Raw genomic sequence first — 6000 nt, 5'->3', positions numbered from 1 at the left:
AATGCAAGTTTAAATGACTAACGTTTAATATTTAATAACGTATTGTGTTTGGAAAGTCCACGACGTATGGGTTGATCACCCTTCTTTCTTGGAAGACGTTAATATCATACGCGAACTCCACTTTAAGATCCGTATATTTTTTCTTCGTAAAGTTAATTCTCCTAATGTAGACAATCCAAAGTTCTTATGTTTTGTGGAGTTTTAAATATTTTATAAAGGTGTCTTTAAAGGGTTGAACTGAACTCGTCCGTGGAGCCGGATCTTCATAGATGATTCCATAAGGCATAATATTCCCCAACTTTCATAGGCGGGCTCGGGCGGGGTTGATGCTCGTCCGTGGGCCCTCGAGACTTTCCTTGTACAGTTTTAACGTTCTTGTAAAGAACTTAACATGTTTGTTATCTTAACCCCCGAATATGATTACTTACGTACTTACCGAGTCTAAAATGAGGGTTGATACGCTTATGATTCCGATATGTAGTTATGATTTTCAAAGTTCGGTTTAATATGTACCCGAGTGACATTCGGAAGGAAATTTGATTGGACTATGACCCTAATTTGTAAATAATGGTTCGTTCTGGTTAAATTATTAAGTCTTTGCAAATACTTATGTTGCATATGGTTTATAAATGTTTTACATTGCATATGATTCCTACGATTCTGCTCGTGCACATTATTGTCAATTCCTTCGCCGAGTCCCGGGCCGGTATGTATCGTGCGCATTTATTATATTCCGAAGTATGATGAGTTCTGATATATGATATGATACGAAGTATGATGAGTTCTGAAATATGATATGATTCTGACTTATGATATGATACGGAGGATGTGTTCGGAGATGTGCAAAACTTCCGAAGTATGATCAGTTGTGGCGCCCAAGGCAGGAGGGGCGATCACGTTCCGTCCGCCGGGTCCCATTGGGGACCGCATATGCTATATGTGTTTTGACATGCATGATTTATGTTCAGAGAGTAAGCATTCTGACATTCTGATTATTATATCTGTTTTCTGTACTTCGTATATGACTTTCGATAATTGACACGCATATGATGACCTTATTTACCGAGTCCCTCACTAGAGGGTCGAGTACGGTATATATGTACGATGACATGTTGGCATGATTATGATATGTTTTGCTTACCGGCATATGTATATACATGATAAGTATTTCAAAGGCAAGTTATGGTTTTCCGGTTCCTATACTTGTTTCTGTAATCCTCATTCCGGTTATGATTCTGTTTAATGTATTTCCCGTTTTACATATTCAGTACATATTCCGTACTGACCCCCTTTCTTCGGGGGCTGCGTTTCATGCCGTGCAGGTATAGGTACTCGCTTGGGTAAGCCGTCAGCTTAGGACTCCTATTCAGCTATTTTGGAGTGCTCCTTTGAACGGAGCCCACATTTGGTACAGACTCTTCTGTTATGTATATATATTTGCGTATGCTTATTCTAGGTACGGCGGGGCCCTGTCCCGTCATATGATTCTGCTATTATTCTTAAAGGCTTGTAGACATGTACGTGGGTTGTGGGTAGCACTGTTCGGTTATGTTTGTGTTCTGTACGTACCCAGATTATATGTATGATATATATATTTATAGGTATGTAAATGCATCACCGTTTTTGTTTTATATACAGATATAAGTTCCCAATAAGTTGCTATGAGCGGTTTATGATTAGTAAAGGGTACGAGAGCCCATCTCGGGCACTAGTCACGACCTAGGGGTTGGGTCGTGACAGAAGTGGTATCAGAGCGGTTCGTCCTCGGAATGTCTACGGGTGTCGTGTCTAGAGAGTCCATTTATCGGTGTGTTGTGCACCACATCTATAAACAGGAGGCTACGAGACATTTAGGATATTATCCTTTCCTTCTGATCTTAGATCGTGCGATAGAGCTGTATTATCAGGATGACTCCTCCCTAACGAACTGTTATGTTTTCAGCGATGCCTCGGAGAAAGGCGACGAAGCCCGAAGGGCAAGTCTACGGCGGCCAGGGGAGACCAGTCAGGCCCAGAGAGTTACTAGGGCCCGTGCTCAGTTCGAGCCGGAGATTGTGCCCCAGTCGGCCAGTTCTGCCACCCCATCACCATCAGAGGGGCATAGAGCAGCAGCAGCTGCAGGACAGGAGGCGGCTCCACCGCCCGCCCCTGAGGTTCGAGTGCCCGAGCCTCCAGCTCCTCAGCCTGGGGTGGAGGACAGGGCTATGAGGGACGCCGTTCAGTTATTGACCAGACTGGTAGCAGGGCAGGTCCAGAGGCACGGAGCAGGGGATGATCATGCGGGCGGACGTGACAGTCAGAGGGCTCGCTATTTCTTGACCTGTAATCCGCCAGAGTTCTTCGGGTCAAAGCCCGAGGAGGACCCTCAGGAGTTCATCAGACAGATGCGGCGTACACTGCGGCTTGTCAGGGCTTCCGAGACTGAGTCGGTGGAGTTGGCGTCTGTTACATCTTGAAAATTTTTTCGTTAAGGTACAGTGAATAGGCTAATGAGAGATATGAGGTAGACGATGTTTTGATGAGTAAGACATAGCAATTGATGATTCCAAATGAGATTTGAAAGGCATTCGATGTTAGATAAGAAAGTTGCCAAGAGAAGGCCATGTATACGATAAGTTTCGGAAAGGATTTATGAGTAGTAAGTTGATGAAAACTTAATGATGTGTTGGGGAAGAGTTATAACGCCCCTTAGATTGCTAATGAAGTGATAAACAAGTGCTAAGAAGGTTTCATAAGGATTGGAGATCAAACGAAACGACGGGATCAAACTTGGTGGAACAAAGGAGTTCCACGGCTGGTTCCACGGCCAGCAGTGGGTTCCATGGATCGTGGATGGGTCCGTGGAACTGCCAGCAGAGAAGGCAGCTGGCTTCTCATGAACCACGACCAGCTCCACGGACAACACTGGGTTCCACGGACCGTGGAACAGTCCGTGGAACACCCGACGGACTGAAATGTTCCAAGTCTTTAAATGAGTTTCCAACTTCATTATTTCATTTCCAACATCTCTCTACTTCTCTCTAAGACTTCTAGGGCTTCATATACATTTCATGAACAAGAATCCAAAGGGAATCAAAGGTTATTATCATCAATACAAGTGAATCAAAGTAATAGAAACCATCAAAGTTCATCAAAAGCAAGAAAATCCAAGTGAAGGAAAATCTAGGGTTTGGCTCAAGTGAGGGATACACCATCAAGGTTCAATCCCACACCATCTAAGGTGAGTTTTATGATGTTTTCATGTTGTTTAAAGTATTTGGAAGATGAAACACTTGGATTATGAAAGAATATAAGTAATGGGTCATGTATGTGTGAATAGTAGCACTTTTGAGTAAACGTTTGGGACGAGTTATGATTCTTGATGCGTTATGAATATGATCATGTTATAAATGTTATTGAGAGTGTGGGAAACAACATTGTATGTGAATTAACGTATTGTCGAGCTATGGCTATGAATGTGGATAATTGAGGTAAGTGTGAGGTAAGGGTAATGTGGTTGATTAAAGGCTATTGGATGATATTACGAATGTTGTTATTGATGTTTGGGAGTTGATACGTAATATGAGGAAAGTCGTATAAATAAGGAGACGTTTAAATTCGCCAAAAATTGGCAAAGATTCTGCTTATATCCCTAGCCCGAAATCACAATACCAACAAAACAACAACAATAGTAATACCAATATCAACCACATCATCATCAATACCAAAATATTCTATAAAACATCCCACACGATGCTTTTCAACATACAACAACAATATACACTTCCTTTCTTTCCAATCAAGTAGCATAATCTCATCAACACACCAACAACATTAGATAACATCTCTATACATGTAAATCAGCCCAGTCACATGGCCACAACATGCTCAAAACAGTCCATAAACACAACAACTACAACACAACACTTTATGACCTTTCCTCCATAACTATTTTTACTTTTAAGACTTGCTAAACCTTCAAATCAACTCAACATAAGAGATAGGATGAAGAACATACCTTATAATTGAAGAAGTTCAGCCACACCAACTTTCTTCAAGACCAAACTTACCACAACATCAAGTAGAAGCAAGAACAATCACCTTTCATGGACTAGTTTGGTGTAATCTTGTTAAATTCCTGATTTAATGGGATATAAATGTTTGGGGGATGTGTTTGGAAGTTTCTAGGACTATTGAGAATGTAAAATACTGAAAAAAGTAGTTAATGGGGTATAAAATACCCCTCATAAGTCGATTCCACCGACCTTCTCAAGTGGGACCCCTGGAAGCCATTTGGCAGCTTTATCTTAAAATGGCCATAACTCCCTACTCCGATGTCGTTTTGACGAGCAGTTTGTTGCGTTGGAAACTAGACTCGACGAACTTTATTTTAGGCTCTTGAAAAACCTTAAAACTCCTAATATACCTAGAGATATACCCCTCCAAATTTGACCTAAAATTCTGCCCACTTTTTTCCAAACTTTCGACAAACTTATTTTCTTTGATTTGCTTAGTCCTGAAATCTTCTGAAATTCTCCATGCTTGATATTTATCATTTATCATACTTGATAATAGTCATGTTCTTTGGTTTCAAGGCTGTCCTTCCCGATTACGACTTACGAGATCGTAATTCATCCTTTACCTCATTGTTACGAACTTCCCATGGCTTGTACCTTCAAAAACTTCATGGGACGTCTCCGATACTCCATTAATACGGTGAAGTACGTGGCATGCTCATGCTCTGAAAATGCGAGGTGTAACACTAGGATAGGAGTATACTTAATTACCACAATCAATTACATACCATGCTCTTATTGCGTTCTTGATAAGTCAAGACTCAGAGAAATAGGAGGCGAATTATTCGAATCGGCGAGTAAGGGTTCTGAAGAATACTACGAGATTAATGATTCATTTAATTAGCAATTGTGATCAAAGTTACTAAGGTAGGATGCTTGAATGACTCAATAGGATTGATGAATCAACCACGACCCTGGAATATTTCTAAAATCTTGATAAAAGCAACTCTCAAAGACGTTCGTACCACAATTCTAGTTTACATTGTTAGTTATTTAGTTTTCAGTATTAAGTTACAAAGCAAACAAAGCTTTTATTCATTATTTGCATAATTAGTAGCAATAGTTTATTTTCGTGAAAGTATTGGTCATAAGTATCTGTGGGTTCAACATCCGATTTTATATAATCACTATATTACTTGTACGACCACGTACACTTGCGTGTGCATTTGGACGCAACAGTGGGGACACGTTATCGGGTTCGTACATGAGTGGCTGGATGTGACGTCGCGTGGTATTGTACGAGGTGTGTTACCATGGTAAAGATGCATGACTAACTTCACATTTCATCTATGACCTGAAGACTCTATTGAGTGGATCTATGATTCGGATTCTCTGGTTCAGCGATATCCCTAAGAAATGGGAGTGATAGTGCAAATGACTACATGACAACAAAGTTTCAGCGGTTAGTGACTCGAAAGACGAGGGAGTGCATTTATGGCATAGTAAGTGATGGGAAGACATTGCTGATTCTAAATGGTTGGTTAACGAAATAACCATGTGGTAAGAATTATGGCTTTGAAGATTACGTTCGAGGGGTTTCAGCATGACTTAAAGGTTTCTTGAGATATAGTTAGATGGGACATGTACAAATATTCTGGGAAACTCTAATGGAAACTATGATAGTAGATAGCGTGCTAAAGGATCGTTGAAGTGAGACTATTTGTCCACAACAAACTCTTGAAGAAGCACGAACTAAATATGACCCATTGATAAAGCATAAGAAGTAGGACTTAGCATTTGGGTGCGTGTGAAGAGTTTTGGCACTCGACGAACATGGATTGTTTATCTTCCATGTGAATGGATCATTCTCTGTTGTGGGCTACATTAGTGGATGTGCTCGTCGCAAAAGTTATTATGGATGATTGACTCTATGAGAATACAAAACACATATATTCTAAAAAGGGCACGTTTTAGTTGGTTCGTTGATATCCATGGGATATTAACA

Source organism: Lycium ferocissimum, chromosome 2 (genome assembly GCF_029784015.1).
Source record: "Lycium ferocissimum isolate CSIRO_LF1 chromosome 2, AGI_CSIRO_Lferr_CH_V1, whole genome shotgun sequence".
Classification (NCBI taxonomy): Eukaryota; Viridiplantae; Streptophyta; class Magnoliopsida; order Solanales; family Solanaceae; genus Lycium; species Lycium ferocissimum.
Note: the sequence above shows the minus strand (reverse complement) of the source record.